The sequence below is a fragment of the Leuresthes tenuis genome, unplaced genomic scaffold (assembly GCF_036924035.1).
Source record: "Leuresthes tenuis unplaced genomic scaffold, fLeuTen1.0.hap1 SCAF_1, whole genome shotgun sequence".
Classification (NCBI taxonomy): domain Eukaryota; kingdom Metazoa; phylum Chordata; class Actinopteri; order Atheriniformes; family Atherinopsidae; genus Leuresthes; species Leuresthes tenuis.
In genome coordinates this window covers 423,683-440,240 of record NW_027325355.1, presented here as the reverse complement: position 1 = coordinate 440,240, position 16,558 = coordinate 423,683, and the positions used below count along the sequence as shown (strand labels likewise).

Here is a 16,558-nt window from a genome sequence, read left to right as displayed (position 1 = left end):
CACACACACACACACACAATACACATTCATTAGTCCAGTAGCAGTTGATGTATTACCATGTCGCCTCAGGTCATCTATATGCACAGTTGTGTTGTATGCGATTGCCACTACTTGTGCTTGTTTTTGTTTGTTTGTGTGTTTGTTTTTTCTCTGCTTGTTTGCATGGTCCTCGCAGTGTTATGTATCGCAAAGAAAACTATTCTCATGAACTGGAAAGCGAAAAACAGTCTGTGTATTAACCTGTTTAGAAATGTTCTTTTAGATTATATTAGCATGGGAACAATGTCTGCCTCCTTAAAACATCAATTGGCTGAATTTCATTCTCTCTGGTCCCCGCTGATTAACTGTGTGGCTTCGGGCGTCTGGTGGTCTCTCGGGTCGTGGGGACCGGGTTGGTCATTGTTGGGGGGGACTGTGTGTCAGGCTTGGAGGGCAGTTTTGGGGGCTTGCAGGTGGGGCTGTCTTGCGGTGTGGGGCGGGGTCCCTTAGGGGCCTTGGGGTGGTGGCTGCTAAGTACTGGAATCATACACTTCCTCTATGTAACCAGATAATTGCAGAGAAAGGCTTATGTGTAGTGGGCACATCTTCTTCCCTGACGTGATTATTCTCTGCAGCTGAAACTGAGACTCTCAGATCACTTCGTGTCTGCCAACAAAGCAGCAGCAGCTGAAGATGACCAACTTCCTCATGTGTCACAGGGTGATCAGACGTTGCAACAAAAGACATTTAGGTGGTCCAGAGAAGAGATAAAGCTTACAGCACCTGGTATTCCCAAGCAGTCTCCCACCCAAGTACTAACCAGGCCAACCTTGCTTGGCTTCCGAGATCAGACGAGGTCAGGCATGTTCAGGGTGGTGTGGCCGTAAGCGACAATGTCTGTGACAAATGTGCATTATATAGGTACTGGAATCATATGGTTCCTCTATGTAACCAGATAATTGCAGAGAAAGGCTTATGTGTAGTGGGCACATCTTCTTCCCTGACGTGATTATTCTCTGCAGCTGAAACTGAGACTCTCAGATCACTTCGTGTCTGCCAACAAAGCAGCAGAAGCTGAAGATGACCAACTTCCTCATGTGTCACAGGGTGATCAGACGTTGCAACAAAAGACATTCAGGTGGTCCAGAGAAGAGATAAAGCTTACAGCACCTGGTATTCCCAAGCAGTCTCCCACCCAAGTACTAACCAGGCCAACCGTGCTTGGCTTCCGAGATCAGACGAGGTCAGGCATATTGAGGGTGGTGTGGCCGTAAGCAACAATGTCTGTGACAAATGTGCATTATATAGGTACTGGAAAAATACACTTCTTCTATGTAACCAGATAATTGCCGAGAAAGGCTGATGTGTAGTGGGCACATCTTCTTCCCTGACGTTATTATTCTCTGCAGCTGAAACTGAGACTCTCAGATCACTTCGTGTCTGCCAACAAAGCAGCAGAAGCTGAAGATGACCAACTTCCTCATGTGTCACAGGGTGATCAGACGTTGCAACAAAAGACATTCAGGTGGTCCAGAGAAGAGATAAAGCTTACAGCACCTGGTATTCCCAAGCAGTCTCCCACCCAAGTACTAACCAGGCCAACCGTGCTTGGCTTCCGAGATCAGACGAGGTCAGGCATATTGAGGGTGGTGTGGCCGTAAGCAACAATGTCTGTGACAAATGTGCATTATATAGGTACTGGAATCATACAGTTCCTCTATGTAACCAGATAATTGCCGAGAAAGGCTGATGTGTAGTGGGCACATCTTCTTCCCTGACGTTATTATTCTCTTCAGTTGAAACTGAGACTCTCAGATCACTTCGTGTCTGCCAACAAAGCAGCAGCAGCTGAAGATGACAAACTTCCTCATGTGTCACAGGGTGATCAGACGTTGCAACAAAACACATGCAGGTGGTAGAGAGAAGAGAAAAAGCTTACAGCACCTGGTATTCCCAAGCAGTCTCCCATTGAAGTACGAACCAGACCCAACCCCGCTTGGCTTCCAGGATAAGACAAGGTGGGGCTTATTCAGGGTGGTGTGGCGGTAAGCAACAATATTTGTTAGAAATGTGAATTATATAGGTACTGGAATCATACACTTCCTCTATGAAACCAGATAATTGCCGAGAAAGGCTGATGTGTAGTGGGCATATCATCTTCTCTGATGTGATCATTCTCTTCAGCTGAAACTGAGACTCTCAGATCACTTCGTGTCTGCCAACAAAGCAGCAGAAGCTGAAGATGACAAACTTCCTCATGTGTCACAGGGTGATCAGACGTTGCAACAAAAGACATTCAGGTGGTCCAGAGAAGAGATAAAGCTTACAGCACCTGGTATTCCCAAGCAGTCTCCCACCCAAGTACTAACCAGGCCGAACCCTCCTTGGCTTCTGAGAGCAGACGAGGTCAGACATATTCAGGGTGGTTTGGCCGTAAGCAACAATCTCTGTGACAAATGTGCATTATATAGGCAATGGAATCATATGGTTCCTCTATGTAACAAGATAATTGCCGAGAAAGGCTGATATGTAGTGGGCACATCTTGTTCCCTGACGTGATAATTTTCTCCAGCTGAAAATGAGACTCTAAGATCACTTCGTGTCTGCCAACAAAGCAGCAGCAGCTGAAGATGACCAACTTCCTAATGTGTCACAGGGTGATCAGGCGTTGCAACAAAAGACATGCAGGTGGTTGAGAGAAGAGAAAAAGCTTACAGCACCTGGTATTCCCAAGCAGTCTCCCATTCAAGTACTAACAAGGCCCAACCCTGCTTGGGTTCTGAGATCAGACGAGGTCGGGCATATTCAGGGTGGTGTGGCCGTAAGTAACAATGTCTGTGACAAATGTGCATTATATAGGTACTGGAATCATACGGTTCCTCTATGCAACCAGATAATTGCCAAGAAAGGCTAACTTGTAGTGGGCACATCTTCTTCCCTGATGTGATTATTCTCTGCAGCTGAAACTGAGACTCTAAGATCACTTCGTGTCTGCCAACAAAGCAGCAGCAGCTGAAGATGACCAACTTCCTCATGTGTCACAGGATGATCAGACATTGCAACAAAAGACATGCAGGTGGTAGAGAGAAGAGAAAAAATTTACAGCACCTGGTATTCCCAAGCGGTCTCCCATTCAAGTACTAACCAGGCCCAACCCTGCTTGGGTTCCGAGATCATACTAGGTCGGGCATATTCAGGGTGGTGTGGCCGAAAGTAGCAATGTCTGTGACAAATATGCATTATATAGGTACTGGAATCATACGGTTCCTCTATGCAACCAGATAATTGCCAAGAAAGGCTAACTTGTAGTGGGCACATCTTCTTCCCTGATGTGATTATTCTCTTCAGCTGAAACTGAGACTCTCAGATCACTTTGTGTCTGCCAACAAAGCAGCAGCAGCTGAAGATGACCAACTTCCTCATGTGTCACAGGGCGATCAGACGTTGCAACAAAAGACATGCAGGTGGTAGAGAGAAGAGAAAAAGCTTACAGCACCTCGTAATCCCAAGCGGTCTCTCATCAAAGTACTAACCAGGCCCAACCCTCCTTGGCTTCTGAGATCAGACGAGGTCAGACATATTCAGGGTGGTTTGGCCGTAAGCAACAATCTCTGTGACAAATGTGCATTATATAGGCAATGGAATCATATGGTTCCTCTATGTAACAAGATAATTGCCGAAAAAGGCTGATATGTAGTGGGCACATCTTGTTCCCTGACGTGATAATTTTCTCCAGCTGAAAATGAGACTCTAAGATCACTTCGTGTCTGCCAACAAAGCAGCAGCAGCTGAAGATGACCAACTTCCTAATGTGTCACAGGGTGATCAGGCGTTGCAACAAAAGACATGCAGGTGGTTGAGAGAAGAGAAAAAGCTTACAGCACCTGGTATTCCCAAGCGGTCTCCCATCCAAGTACTAACCAGGCCCAACCCTGCTTGGCTTCCAAGATCAGACGAGGTCGGGCATATTCAGGGTGGTGTGGCCGTAAGCAACAATGTCTGTGACAAATATAAACTGTATAGGTACTGGAATCATACGGTTCCTCTATGCAACCAGATAATTGCCAAGAAAGGCTGATCAGTAGTGGAAACATCTTCCCTGATGTGATTATTCTCTCCAGCTGAAACTGAGACTCTCATATCACTTCGTGTCTGCCAACAAAGCAGCAGCAGCTGAAGATGACCAACTTCCTCATGTGTCACAGGGCGATCAGACATTGCAACAAAAGACATGCAGGTGGTAGAGAGAAGAGAAAAAGCTTACAGCACCTGGTATTCCCAAGCAGTCTCCCATTCAAGTACTAATCAGGCCCAACCCTGCTTGGGTTCTGAGATCAGACGAGGTTGGGCATATTCAGGGTGGTGTGGCCGTAAGTAACAATGTCTGTGACAAATGTGCATTATATAGGTACTGGAATCATACGGTTCCTCTATGCAACCAGATAATTGCCAAGAAAGGCTGATATGTAGTGGGCACATCTTGTTCCCTGACGTGATAATTTTCTCCAGCTGAAAATGAGACTCTAAGATCACTTCGTGTCTGCCAACAAAGCAGCAGAAACTGAAGATGACCAACTTCCTCATGTGTCACAGGGTGATCAGACGTTGCAACAAAAGACATGCAGGTGGTTGAGAGAAGAGAAAAAGCTTACAGCACCTGATAATCCCAAGCGGTCTCCCATCCAAGTACTAACCAGGCACAACCCTGCTTGGCTTCCGAGATCAGACGAGGTCGGGCTTATTCAGGGTGGTGTGGCCGTAAGCAACAATGTCTGTGACAAATGTAAATTGTATAGGTACTGGAATCATACGTTTCCTCTATATAACCAGATAATTGCCAAGAAAGGCTGATAAATAGTGGGCACATCTTCTTCCCTGACGTGATTATTCTCTCCAGCTGAAAATGAGACTCTCAGATCACTTCGTGTCTGCCAACAAAGCAGCAGCAGCTGAAGATGACCAACTTCCTTATGTGTCACAGGGCGATCAGACCTTGCAACAAAATACATGCAGGTGGTAGAGAGAAGAGAAAAAGCTTACAGCACCTGGCATTCCCAAGGGGTCTCCCATTCAAGTACTAACCAGGCCCAGCCCTCCTTGGCTTCCGAGATCAGTCGAGGTCGGGCATATTCAGGGTGGTGTGGCCGTAAGTAACAATGTCTGTGAAAAATGTGCATTATATAGGTACTGGAATAATACAGTTCCTCTATGTAACCAGATAATTGCAGAGAAAGGCTAACTTGTTGTGGGCACATCTTCTTCCTTGATGTGATTATTCTCTCCAGCTGAAAATGAGACTCTCAGATCACTTCGTGTCTGCTAACAAAGCAGCAGCAGCTGAAGATGACCAACTTCCTCATGTGTCACAGGGCGATCAGACATTACAACAAAAGACATGTAGGTGGTAGAGAAAAAGCTTACAGCACCTGGTATTCCCAAGCGGTGTCCCATCAAAGTACTAACCAGGCCCAGCCCTCCTTGGCTTCCAAGATCAGACAAGGTCAGACATATTCAGGGTGGTTTGGCCGTAAGTAACAATCTCCGTGACAAATGTGCATTATATAGGCAATGGAATCATACACTTCCTCTATGTAACCAGATAATTGCCGAGAAAGGCTGATATGTAGTGGGCACATCTTCTTCCCTGATGTGATTATTCTCTTCAGCTGAAACTGAGACTCTCAGATCACTTTGTGTCTGCCAACAAAGCAGCAGCAGCTGAAGATGACCAACTTCCTCATGTGTCACAGGGCGATCAGACGTTGCAACAAAAGACATGCAGGTGGTAGAGAGAAGAGAAAAAGCTTACAGCACCTCGTAATCCCAAGCGGTCTCTCATCAAAGTACTAACCAGGCCCAACCCTCCTTGGCTTCTGAGATCAGACGAGGTCAGACATATTCAGGGTGGTTTGGCCGTAAGCAACAATCTCTGTGACAAATGTGCATTATATAGGCAATGGAATCATATGGTTCCTCTATGTAACAAGATAATTGCCGAAAAAGGCTGATATGTAGTGGGCACATCTTGTTCCCTGACGTGATAATTTTCTCCAGCTGAAAATGAGACTCTAAGATCACTTCGTGTCTGCCAACAAAGCAGCAGCAGCTGAAGATGACCAACTTCCTAATGTGTCACAGGGTGATCAGGCGTTGCAACAAAAGACATGCAGGTGGTTGAGAGAAGAGAAAAAGCTTACAGCACCTGGTATTCCCAAGCAGTCTCCCATTCAAGTACTAATCAGGCCCAACCCTGCTTGGGTTCTGAGATCAGACGAGGTCGGGCATATTCAGGGTGGTGTGGCCGTAAGCAACAATGTCTGTGACAAATATAAACTGTATAGGTACTGGAATCATACGGTTCCTCTATGCAACCAGATAATTGCCAAGAAAGGCTGATAAGTAGTGGAAACATCTTCCCTGATGTGATTATTCTCTCCAGCTGAAACTGAGACTCTCATATCACTTCGTGTCTGCCAACAAAGCAGCAGCAGCTGAAGATGACCAACTTCCTCATGTGTCACAGGGCGATCAGACATTGCAACAAAAGACATGCAGGTGGTAGAGAGAAGAGAAAAAGCTTACAGCACCTGGTATTCCCAAGCAGTCTCCCATTCAAGTACTAATCAGGCCCAACCCTGCTTGGGTTCTGAGATCAGACGAGGTTGGGCATATTCAGGGTGGTGTGGCCGTAAGTAACAATGTCTGTGACAAATGTGCATTATATAGGTACTGGAATCATACGGTTCCTCTATGCAACCAGATAATTGCCAAGAAAGGCTGATATGTAGTGGGCACATCTTGTTCCCTGACGTGATAATTTTCTCCAGCTGAAAATGAGACTCTAAGATCACTTCGTGTCTGCCAACAAAGCAGCAGAAACTGAAGATGACCAACTTCCTCATGTGTCACAGGGTGATCAGACGTTGCAACAAAAGACATGCAGGTGGTTGAGAGAAGAGAAAAAGCTTACAGCACCTGATAATCCCAAGGGGTCTCCCATCCAAGTACTAACCAGGCACAACCCTGCTTGGCTTCCGAGATCAGACGAGGTCGGGCTTATTCAGGGTGGTGTGGCCGTAAGCAACAATGTCTGTGACAAATGTAAATTGTATAGGTACTGGAATCATACGTTTCCTCTATATAACCAGATAATTGCAGAGAAAGGCTGATAAATAGTGGGCACATCTTCTTCCCTGACGTGATTATTCTCTGCAGCTGAAACTGAGACTCTCAGATCACTTCGTGTCTGCCAACAAAGCAGCAGAAGCTGAAGATGACCAACTTCCTCATGTGTCACAGGGTGATCAGACGTTGCAACAAAAGACATTCAGGTGGTCCAGAGAAGAGATAAAGCTTACAGCACCTGGTATTCCCAAGCAGTCTCCCACCCAAGTACTAACCAGGCCAACCGTGCTTGGCTTCCGAGATCAGACGAGGTCAGGCATATTGAGGGTGGTGTGGCCGTAAGCAACAATGTCTGTGACAAATGTGCATTATATAGGTACTGGAAAAATACACTTCTTCTATGTAACCAGATAATTGCCGAGAAAGGCTGATGTGTAGTGGGCACATCTTCTTCCCTGACGTTATTATTCTCTGCAGCTGAAACTGAGACTCTCAGATCACTTCGTGTCTGCCAACAAAGCAGCAGAAGCTGAAGATGACCAACTTCCTCATGTGTCACAGGGTGATCAGACGTTGCAACAAAAGACATTCAGGTGGTCCAGAGAAGAGATAAAGCTTACAGCACCTGGTATTCCCAAGCAGTCTCCCACCCAAGTACTAACCAGGCCAACCGTGCTTGGCTTCCGAGATCAGACGAGGTCAGGCATATTGAGGGTGGTGTGGCCGTAAGCAACAATGTCTGTGACAAATGTGCATTATATAGGTACTGGAATCATACAGTTCCTCTATGTAACCAGATAATTGCCGAGAAAGGCTGATGTGTAGTGGGCACATCTTCTTCCCTGACGTTATTATTCTCTTCAGTTGAAACTGAGACTCTCAGATCACTTCGTGTCTGCCAACAAAGCAGCAGCAGCTGAAGATGACAAACTTCCTCATGTGTCACAGGGTGATCAGACGTTGCAACAAAACACATGCAGGTGGTAGAGAGAAGAGAAAAAGCTTACAGCACCTGGTATTCCCAAGCAGTCTCCCATTGAAGTACGAACCAGACCCAACCCCGCTTGGCTTCCAGGATAAGACAAGGTGGGGCTTATTCAGGGTGGTGTGGCGGTAAGCAACAATATTTGTTAGAAATGTGAATTATATAGGTACTGGAATCATACACTTCCTCTATGAAACCAGATAATTGCCGAGAAAGGCTGATGTGTAGTGGGCATATCATCTTCTCTGATGTGATCATTCTCTTCAGCTGAAACTGAGACTCTCAGATCACTTCGTGTCTGCCAACAAAGCAGCAGAAGCTGAAGATGACAAACTTCCTCATGTGTCACAGGGTGATCAGACGTTGCAACAAAAGACATTCAGGTGGTCCAGAGAAGAGATAAAGCTTACAGCACCTGGTATTCCCAAGCAGTCTCCCACCCAAGTACTAACCAGGCCGAACCCTCCTTGGCTTCTGAGAGCAGACGAGGTCAGACATATTCAGGGTGGTTTGGCCGTAAGCAACAATCTCTGTGACAAATGTGCATTATATAGGCAATGGAATCATATGGTTCCTCTATGTAACAAGATAATTGCCGAGAAAGGCTGATATGTAGTGGGCACATCTTGTTCCCTGACGTGATAATTTTCTCCATTTGAAAATGAGACTCTAAGATCACTTCGTGTCTGCCAACAAAGCAGCAGCAGCTGAAGATGACCAACTTCCTCATGTGTCACAGGGTGATCAGACGTTGCAACAAAAGACATGCAGGTGGTTGAGAGAAGAGAAAAAGCTTACAGCACCTGGTATTCCCAAGCAGTCTCCCATCCAAGTACTAACCAGGCCCAACCCTGCTTGGTTTCCAAGATCAGACGAGGTCGGGCATATTCAGGGTGGTGTGGCCGTAAGCAACAATGTCTGTGACAAATATAAACTGTATAGGTACTGGAATCATACGGTTCCTCTATGCAACCAGATAATTGCCAAGAAAGGCTGATAAGTAGTGGAAACATCTTCCCTGTCGTGATTATTCTCTCCAGCTGAAACTGAGACTCTCATATCACTTCGTGTCTGCCAACAAAGCAGCAGCAGCTGAAGATGACCAACTTCCTCATGTGTCAAAGGGCGATCAGACATTGCAACAAAAGACATGCAGGTGGTAGAGAGAAGAGAAAAAGCTTACAGCACCCGGTATTCCCAAGCAGTCTCCCATTCAAGTACTAACAAGGCCCAACCCTGCTTGGGTTCTGAGATCAGACGAGGTCGGGCATATTCAGGGTGGTGTGGCCGTAAGTAACAATGTCTGTGACAAATGTGCATTATATAGGTACTGGAATCATACGGTTCCTCTATGCAACCAGATAATTGCCAAGAAAGGCTAACTTGTAGTGGGCACATCTTCTTCCCTGATGTGATTATTCTCTGCAGCTGAAACTGAGACTCTAAGATCACTTCGTGTCTGCCAACAAAGCAGCAGCAGCTGAAGATGACCAACTTCCTCATGTGTCACAGGATGATCAGACATTGCAACAAAAGACATGCAGGTGGTAGAGAGAAGAGAAAAAATTTACAGCACCTGGTATTCCCAAGCGGTCTCCCATTCAAGTACTAACCAGGCCCAACCCTGCTTGGGTTCCGAGATCATACTAGGTCGGGCATATTCAGGGTGGTGTGGCCGAAAGTAGCAATGTCTGTGACAAATATGCATTATATAGGTACTGGAATCATACGGTTCCTCTATGCAACCAGATAATTGCCAAGAAAGGCTAACTTGTAGTGGGCACATCTTCTTCCCTGATGTGATTATTCTCTTCAGCTGAAACTGAGACTCTCAGATCACTTTGTGTCTGCCAACAAAGCAGCAGCAGCTGAAGATGACCAACTTCCTCATGTGTCACAGGGCGATCAGACGTTGCAACAAAAGACATGCAGGTGGTAGAGAGAAGAGAAAAAGCTTACAGCACCTCGTAATCCCAAGCGGTCTCTCATCAAAGTACTAACCAGGCCCAACCCTCCTTGGCTTCTGAGATCAGACGAGGTCAGACATATTCAGGGTGGTTTGGCCGTAAGCAACAATCTCTGTGACAAATGTGCATTATATAGGCAATGGAATCATATGGTTCCTCTATGTAACAAGATAATTGCCGAAAAAGGCTGATATGTAGTGGGCACATCTTGTTCCCTGACGTGATAATTTTCTCCAGCTGAAAATGAGACTCTAAGATCACTTCGTGTCTGCCAACAAAGCAGCAGCAGCTGAAGATGACCAACTTCCTAATGTGTCACAGGGTGATCAGGCGTTGCAACAAAAGACATGCAGGTGGTTGAGAGAAGAGAAAAAGCTTACAGCACCTGGTATTCCCAAGCGGTCTCCCATCCAAGTACTAACCAGGCCCAACCCTGCTTGGCTTCCAAGATCAGACGAGGTCGGGCATATTCAGGGTGGTGTGGCCGTAAGCAACAATGTCTGTGACAAATATAAACTGTATAGGTACTGGAATCATACGGTTCCTCTATGCAACCAGATAATTGCCAAGAAAGGCTGATCAGTAGTGGAAACATCTTCCCTGATGTGATTATTCTCTCCAGCTGAAACTGAGACTCTCATATCACTTCGTGTCTGCCAACAAAGCAGCAGCAGCTGAAGATGACCAACTTCCTCATGTGTCACAGGGCGATCAGACATTGCAACAAAAGACATGCAGGTGGTAGAGAGAAGAGAAAAAGCTTACAGCACCTGGTATTCCCAAGCAGTCTCCCATTCAAGTACTAATCAGGCCCAACCCTGCTTGGGTTCTGAGATCAGACGAGGTTGGGCATATTCAGGGTGGTGTGGCCGTAAGTAACAATGTCTGTGACAAATGTGCATTATATAGGTACTGGAATCATACGGTTCCTCTATGCAACCAGATAATTGCCAAGAAAGGCTGATATGTAGTGGGCACATCTTGTTCCCTGACGTGATAATTTTCTCCAGCTGAAAATGAGACTCTAAGATCACTTCGTGTCTGCCAACAAAGCAGCAGAAACTGAAGATGACCAACTTCCTCATGTGTCACAGGGTGATCAGACGTTGCAACAAAAGACATGCAGGTGGTTGAGAGAAGAGAAAAAGCTTACAGCACCTGATAATCCCAAGCGGTCTCCCATCCAAGTACTAACCAGGCACAACCCTGCTTGGCTTCCGAGATCAGACGAGGTCGGGCTTATTCAGGGTGGTGTGGCCGTAAGCAACAATGTCTGTGACAAATGTAAATTGTATAGGTACTGGAATCATACGTTTCCTCTATATAACCAGATAATTGCAGAGAAAGGCTGATAAATAGTGGGCACATCTTCTTCCCTGACGTGATTATTCTCTCCAGCTGAAAATGAGACTCTCAGATCACTTCGTGTCTGCCAACAAAGCAGCAGCAGCTGAAGATGACCAACTTCCTTATGTGTCACAGGGCGATCAGACCTTGCAACAAAATACATGCAGGTGGTAGAGAGAAGAGAAAAAGCTTACAGCACCTGGCATTCCCAAGGGGTCTCCCATTCAAGTACTAACCAGGCCCAGCCCTCCTTGGCTTCCGAGATCAGTCGACGTCGGGCATATTCAGGGTGGTGTGGCCGTAAGTAACAATGTCTGTGAAAAATGTGCATTATATAGGTACTGGAATAATACAGTTCCTCTATGTAACCAGATAATTGCAGAGAAAGGCTAACTTGTTGTGGGCACATCTTCTTCCTTGATGTGATTATTCTCTCCAGCTGAAAATGAGACTCTCAGATCACTTCGTGTCTGCTAACAAAGCAGCAGCAGCTGAAGATGACCAACTTCCTCATGTGTCACAGGGCGATCAGACATTACAACAAAAGACATGTAGGTGGTAGAGAAAAAGCTTACAGCACCTGGTATTCCCAAGCGGTGTCCCATCAAAGTACTAACCAGGCCCAGCCCTCCTTGGCTTCCAAGATCAGACAAGGTCAGACATATTCAGGGTGGTTTGGCCGTAAGTAACAATCTCCGTGACAAATGTGCATTATATAGGCAATGGAATCATACACTTCCTCTATGTAACCAGATAATTGCCGAGAAAGGCTGATATGTAGTGGGCACATCTTCTTCCCTGATGTGATTATTCTCTTCAGCTGAAACTGAGACTCTCAGATCACTTTGTGTCTGCCAACAAAGCAGCAGCAGCTGAAGATGACCAACTTCCTCATGTGTCACAGGGCAATCAGACGTTGCAACAAAAGACATGCAGGTGGTAGAGAGAAGAGAAAAAGCTTACAGCACCTCGTAATCCCAAGCGGTCTCTCATCAAAGTACTAACCAGGCCCAACCCTCCTTGGCTTCTGAGATCAGACGAGGTCAGACATATTCAGGGTGGTTTGGCCGTAAGCAACAATCTCTGTGACAAATGTGCATTATATAGGCAATGGAATCATATGGTTCCTCTATGTAACAAGATAATTGCCGAAAAAGGCTGATATGTAGTGGGCACATCTTGTTCCCTGACGTGATAATTTTCTCCAGCTGAAAATGAGACTCTAAGATCACTTCGTGTCTGCCAACAAAGCAGCAGCAGCTGAAGATGACCAACTTCCTAATGTGTCACAGGGTGATCAGGCGTTGCAACAAAAGACATGCAGGTGGTTGAGAGAAGAGAAAAAGCTTACAGCACCTGGTATTCCCAAGCAGTCTCCCATTCAAGTACTAATCAGGCCCAACCCTGCTTGGGTTCTGAGATCAGACGAGGTCGGGCATATTCAGGGTGGTGTGGCCGTAAGCAACAATGTCTGTGACAAATATAAACTGTATAGGTACTGGAATCATACGGTTCCTCTATGCAACCAGATAATTGCCAAGAAAGGCTGATAAGTAGTGGAAACATCTTCCCTGATGTGATTATTCTCTCCAGCTGAAACTGAGACTCTCATATCACTTCGTGTCTGCCAACAAAGCAGCAGCAGCTGAAGATGACCAACTTCCTCATGTGTCACAGGGCGATCAGACATTGCAACAAAAGACATGCAGGTGGTAGAGAGAAGAGAAAAAGCTTACAGCACCTGGTATTCCCAAGCAGTCTCCCATTCAAGTACTAATCAGGCCCAACCCTGCTTGGGTTCTGAGATCAGACGAGGTTGGGCATATTCAGGGTGGTGTGGCCGTAAGTAACAATGTCTGTGACAAATGTGCATTATATAGGTACTGGAATCATACGGTTCCTCTATGCAACCAGATAATTGCCAAGAAAGGCTGATATGTAGTGGGCACATCTTGTTCCCTGACGTGATCATTTTCTCCAGCTGAAAATGAGACTCTAAGATCACTTCGTGTCTGCCAACAAAGCAGCAGAAACTGAAGATGACCAACTTCCTCATGTGTCACAGGGTGATCAGACGTTGCAACAAAAGACATGCAGGTGGTTGAGAGAAGAGAAAAAGCTTACAGCACCTGATAATCCCAAGGGGTCTCCCATCCAAGTACTAACCAGGTACAACGCTGCTTGGCTTCCGAGATCAGACGAGGTCGGGCTTATTCAGGGTGGTGTGGCCGTAAGCAACAATGTCTGTGACAAATGTAAATTGTATAGGTACTGGAATCATACGTTTCCTCTATATAACCAGATAATTGCAGAGAAAGGCTGATAAATAGTGGGCACATCTTCTTCCCTGACGTGATTATTCTCTCCAGCTGAAAATGAGACTCTCAGATCACTTCGTGTCTGCCAACAAAGCAGCAGCAGCTGAAGATGACCAACTTCCTTATGTGTCACAGGGCGATCAGACCTTGCAACAAAATACATGCAGGTGGTAGAGAGAAGAGAAAAAGCTTACAGCACCTGGCATTCCCAAGGGGTCTCCCATTCAAGTACTAACCAGGCCCAGCCTTCCTTGGCTTCCGAGATCAGTCGAGGTCGGGCATATTCAGGGTGATGTGGCCGTAAGTAACAATGTCTGTGAAAAATGTGCATTATATAGGTACTGGAATAATACAGTTCCTCTATGTAACCAGATAATTGCAGAGAAAGGCTAACTTGTTGTGGGCACATCTTCTTCCTTGATGTGATTATTCTCTGCAGCTGAAACTGAGACTCTCAGATCACTTCGTGTCTGCTAACAAAGCAGCAGCAGCTGAAGATGACCAACTTCCTCATGTGTCACAGGGCGATCAGACATTACAACAAAAGACATGTAGGTGGTAGAGAAAAAGCTTACAGCACCTGGTATTCCCAAGCGGTGTCCCATCAAAGTACTAACCAGGCCCAGCCCTCCTTGGCTTCCAAGATCAGACAAGGTCAGACATATTCAGGGTGGTTTGGCCGTAAGTAACAATCTCCGTGACAAATGTGCATTATATAGGCAATGGAATCATACACTTCCTCTATGTAACCAGATAATTGCCGAGAAAGGCTGATATGTAGTGGGCACATCTTCTTCCTTGACGTGATAATTCTCTCCAGCTGAAAATGAGACTCTCAGATCACTTTGTGTCTGCCAACAAAGCAGCAGCAGCTGAAGATGACCAACTTCCTCATGTGTCACAGGGTGATCAGACGTTGCAACAAAAGACATGCAGGTGGTAGAGAGAAGAGAAAAAGCTTACAGCACCTGGTATTCCCAAGCAGTCTCCCATCCAAGTACTAACCAGGCCCAAACCTGCTTGACTTCCAAGATCAGACGAGGTCGGGCTTATTCAGGGTGGTGTGGCCGTAAGCAACAATATCTGTGACAAATGTGCATTATATAGGTACTGGAATCATACACTTCCTCTATGTAACCAGATAATTGCCGAGAAAGGCTGACTTGTAGTGGGCACATCTTCTTCCCTGATGTGATTATTCTCTGCAGCTGAAACTGAGACTCTCAGATCACTTCGTGTCTGCCAACAAAGAAGCAGCAGCAGCTGAAGATGACCAACTTCCTCATGTGTCACAGGAGGATCAGACGTTGCCACAAAAGACATGAAGGTGGTAGAGAGTAGAGAAGAAGCTTACAGCACCTGGTATTCCCAAGCAGTCTCCCATTGAAGTACGAACCAGACCCAACCCAACCCTGCTTGGCTTCCAGGATAAGACAAGGTGGGGCTTATTCAGGGTGGTGTGGCGGTAAGCAACAATATTTGTTACAAATGTGAATTATATAGGTACTGGAATCATATACTTCCTCTATGAAACCAGATAATTGCCGAGAAAGGCTGATGTGTAGTGGGCATATCATCTTCTCTGATGTGATCATTCTCTTCAGCTGAAACTGAGACTCTCAGATCACTTCGTGTCTGCCAACAAAGCAGTAGCAGCAGCTGAAGATGACCAACTTCCTCATGTGTCACAGGGTGATCAGACGTTGCAACAAAACACATGCAGGTGGTAGAGAGAAGAGAAAAAGCTTACAGCACCTGGTATTCCCAAGCGGTCTCCCACCCAAGTACTAACCAGGCCCAACACTGCTTGGCTTCCGAGATCAGACAAATTCAGGGTGGTGTGGCCGTAAGTAACAATGTCTGTGACAAATGTGCATTATATAAGTACAGGAATCATACGGTTCCTCTATGTAACCAGATAATTGATGAGAAAGGCTGATGTGTAGTGGGCACATCTTCTTCCCTGACGTGATTATTCTCTTCAGCTGAAACTGAGACTCTCAGATCACTTCGTGTGTGCTAACAAAGCAGCAGCAGCTGAAGATGACCAACTTCCTCATGTGTCACAGGGCGATCAGACATTGCAACAAAAGACATGTAGGTGGTAGAGAGAAGAGAAAAAGCTTACAGCACCTGGTATTCCCAAGCGGTGTCCCATCAAAGTACTAAGCAGGCCCAGCCCTCCTTGGCTTCCGAGATCAGACAAGGTCAGACATATTCAGGGTGGTGTGGCCGTAAGCAACAATGTCTGTGACAAATGTAAATTGTATAGGTACTGGAATCATACGTTTCCTCTATATAACCAGATAATTGCAGAGAAAGGCTGATAAATAGTGGGCACATCTTCTTCCCTGACGTGATTATTCTCTCCAGCTGAAAATGAGACTCTCAGATCACTTCGTGTCTGCCAACAAAGCAGCAGCAGCTGAAGATGACCAACTTCCTCATGTGTCACAGGGCGATCAGACCTTGCAACAAAATACATGCAGGTGGTAGAGAGAAGAGAAAAAGCTTACAGCACCTGACATTCCCAAGGGGTCTCCCATTCAAGTACTAACCAGGCCCAGCCCTCCTTGGCTTCCGAGATCAGTCGAGGTCGGGCATATTCAGGGTGGTGTGGCCGTAAGTAACAATGTCTGTGAAAAATGTGCATTATATAGGTACTGGAATAATACAGTTCCTCTATGTAACCAGATAATTGCAGAGAAAGGCTAACTTGTTGTGGGCACATCTTCTTCCTTGATGTGATTATTCTCTGTAGCTGAAACTGAGACTCTCAGATCACTTCGTGTCTGCTAACAAAGCAGCAGCAGCTGAAGATGACCAACTTCCTCATG

At 46.0% G+C, this 16,558-nt stretch overlaps 3 non-coding genes and 35 pseudogenes across 3 annotated transcripts; all 38 read right to left on the bottom strand.

Annotated features, from left to right (window-relative positions):
- Nucleotides 1-750: 750 nt before the first annotated feature.
- On the bottom strand, nucleotides 751-868 carry LOC140289354 (5S ribosomal RNA; annotated as a pseudogene).
- Nucleotides 869-1,137: 269 nt separating this feature from the next.
- On the bottom strand, nucleotides 1,138-1,255 carry LOC140293361 (5S ribosomal RNA; annotated as a pseudogene).
- Nucleotides 1,256-1,524: 269 nt separating this feature from the next.
- Nucleotides 1,525-1,642, bottom strand: LOC140293358 (5S ribosomal RNA; annotated as a pseudogene).
- Nucleotides 1,643-2,299: 657 nt separating this feature from the next.
- LOC140291405 (5S ribosomal RNA) lies at nucleotides 2,300-2,418 on the bottom strand (annotated as a pseudogene).
- Nucleotides 2,419-2,687: 269 nt separating this feature from the next.
- On the bottom strand, nucleotides 2,688-2,806 carry LOC140291609 (5S ribosomal RNA; annotated as a pseudogene).
- A 269-nt stretch (nucleotides 2,807-3,075) lies between these two features.
- Nucleotides 3,076-3,194, bottom strand: LOC140289027 (5S ribosomal RNA; annotated as a pseudogene).
- Nucleotides 3,195-3,463: 269 nt separating this feature from the next.
- On the bottom strand, nucleotides 3,464-3,582 carry LOC140295315 (5S ribosomal RNA; annotated as a pseudogene).
- A 269-nt stretch (nucleotides 3,583-3,851) lies between these two features.
- On the bottom strand, nucleotides 3,852-3,970 carry LOC140271759 (5S ribosomal RNA). Its single transcript, XR_011907864.1, has one exon. It is a non-coding gene; the product is annotated as a 5S ribosomal RNA (ribosomal RNA).
- Nucleotides 3,971-4,236: 266 nt separating this feature from the next.
- On the bottom strand, nucleotides 4,237-4,355 carry LOC140291974 (5S ribosomal RNA; annotated as a pseudogene).
- Nucleotides 4,356-4,624: 269 nt separating this feature from the next.
- Nucleotides 4,625-4,743, bottom strand: LOC140317913 (5S ribosomal RNA; annotated as a pseudogene).
- Nucleotides 4,744-5,012: 269 nt separating this feature from the next.
- Nucleotides 5,013-5,131, bottom strand: LOC140272618 (5S ribosomal RNA; annotated as a pseudogene).
- Nucleotides 5,132-5,393: 262 nt separating this feature from the next.
- Nucleotides 5,394-5,512, bottom strand: LOC140295551 (5S ribosomal RNA; annotated as a pseudogene).
- A 269-nt stretch (nucleotides 5,513-5,781) lies between these two features.
- Nucleotides 5,782-5,900, bottom strand: LOC140295314 (5S ribosomal RNA; annotated as a pseudogene).
- Nucleotides 5,901-6,169: 269 nt separating this feature from the next.
- Nucleotides 6,170-6,288, bottom strand: LOC140309020 (5S ribosomal RNA; annotated as a pseudogene).
- Nucleotides 6,289-6,554: 266 nt separating this feature from the next.
- On the bottom strand, nucleotides 6,555-6,673 carry LOC140291973 (5S ribosomal RNA; annotated as a pseudogene).
- A 269-nt stretch (nucleotides 6,674-6,942) lies between these two features.
- Nucleotides 6,943-7,061, bottom strand: LOC140319026 (5S ribosomal RNA; annotated as a pseudogene).
- Nucleotides 7,062-7,330: 269 nt separating this feature from the next.
- LOC140293357 (5S ribosomal RNA) lies at nucleotides 7,331-7,448 on the bottom strand (annotated as a pseudogene).
- A 269-nt stretch (nucleotides 7,449-7,717) lies between these two features.
- Nucleotides 7,718-7,835, bottom strand: LOC140293356 (5S ribosomal RNA; annotated as a pseudogene).
- Nucleotides 7,836-8,492: 657 nt separating this feature from the next.
- On the bottom strand, nucleotides 8,493-8,611 carry LOC140291404 (5S ribosomal RNA; annotated as a pseudogene).
- Nucleotides 8,612-8,880: 269 nt separating this feature from the next.
- On the bottom strand, nucleotides 8,881-8,999 carry LOC140297478 (5S ribosomal RNA). Its single transcript, XR_011913210.1, has one exon. It is a non-coding gene; the product is annotated as a 5S ribosomal RNA (ribosomal RNA).
- A 266-nt stretch (nucleotides 9,000-9,265) lies between these two features.
- LOC140292772 (5S ribosomal RNA) lies at nucleotides 9,266-9,384 on the bottom strand (annotated as a pseudogene).
- A 269-nt stretch (nucleotides 9,385-9,653) lies between these two features.
- Nucleotides 9,654-9,772, bottom strand: LOC140289026 (5S ribosomal RNA; annotated as a pseudogene).
- A 269-nt stretch (nucleotides 9,773-10,041) lies between these two features.
- Nucleotides 10,042-10,160, bottom strand: LOC140295313 (5S ribosomal RNA; annotated as a pseudogene).
- Nucleotides 10,161-10,429: 269 nt separating this feature from the next.
- Nucleotides 10,430-10,548, bottom strand: LOC140271688 (5S ribosomal RNA). Its single transcript, XR_011907862.1, has one exon. It is a non-coding gene; the product is annotated as a 5S ribosomal RNA (ribosomal RNA).
- A 266-nt stretch (nucleotides 10,549-10,814) lies between these two features.
- LOC140291972 (5S ribosomal RNA) lies at nucleotides 10,815-10,933 on the bottom strand (annotated as a pseudogene).
- Nucleotides 10,934-11,202: 269 nt separating this feature from the next.
- LOC140317905 (5S ribosomal RNA) lies at nucleotides 11,203-11,321 on the bottom strand (annotated as a pseudogene).
- Nucleotides 11,322-11,590: 269 nt separating this feature from the next.
- On the bottom strand, nucleotides 11,591-11,709 carry LOC140293959 (5S ribosomal RNA; annotated as a pseudogene).
- A 262-nt stretch (nucleotides 11,710-11,971) lies between these two features.
- LOC140295550 (5S ribosomal RNA) lies at nucleotides 11,972-12,090 on the bottom strand (annotated as a pseudogene).
- A 269-nt stretch (nucleotides 12,091-12,359) lies between these two features.
- On the bottom strand, nucleotides 12,360-12,478 carry LOC140295312 (5S ribosomal RNA; annotated as a pseudogene).
- Nucleotides 12,479-12,747: 269 nt separating this feature from the next.
- Nucleotides 12,748-12,866, bottom strand: LOC140309012 (5S ribosomal RNA; annotated as a pseudogene).
- Nucleotides 12,867-13,132: 266 nt separating this feature from the next.
- Nucleotides 13,133-13,251, bottom strand: LOC140291971 (5S ribosomal RNA; annotated as a pseudogene).
- Nucleotides 13,252-13,520: 269 nt separating this feature from the next.
- On the bottom strand, nucleotides 13,521-13,639 carry LOC140292761 (5S ribosomal RNA; annotated as a pseudogene).
- A 269-nt stretch (nucleotides 13,640-13,908) lies between these two features.
- LOC140293122 (5S ribosomal RNA) lies at nucleotides 13,909-14,027 on the bottom strand (annotated as a pseudogene).
- Nucleotides 14,028-14,289: 262 nt separating this feature from the next.
- On the bottom strand, nucleotides 14,290-14,408 carry LOC140295549 (5S ribosomal RNA; annotated as a pseudogene).
- Nucleotides 14,409-14,677: 269 nt separating this feature from the next.
- On the bottom strand, nucleotides 14,678-14,796 carry LOC140297417 (5S ribosomal RNA; annotated as a pseudogene).
- A 668-nt stretch (nucleotides 14,797-15,464) lies between these two features.
- LOC140296274 (5S ribosomal RNA) lies at nucleotides 15,465-15,573 on the bottom strand (annotated as a pseudogene).
- Nucleotides 15,574-15,842: 269 nt separating this feature from the next.
- LOC140294061 (5S ribosomal RNA) lies at nucleotides 15,843-15,961 on the bottom strand (annotated as a pseudogene).
- A 269-nt stretch (nucleotides 15,962-16,230) lies between these two features.
- LOC140284846 (5S ribosomal RNA) lies at nucleotides 16,231-16,349 on the bottom strand (annotated as a pseudogene).
- Nucleotides 16,350-16,558: the final 209 nt, after the last annotated feature.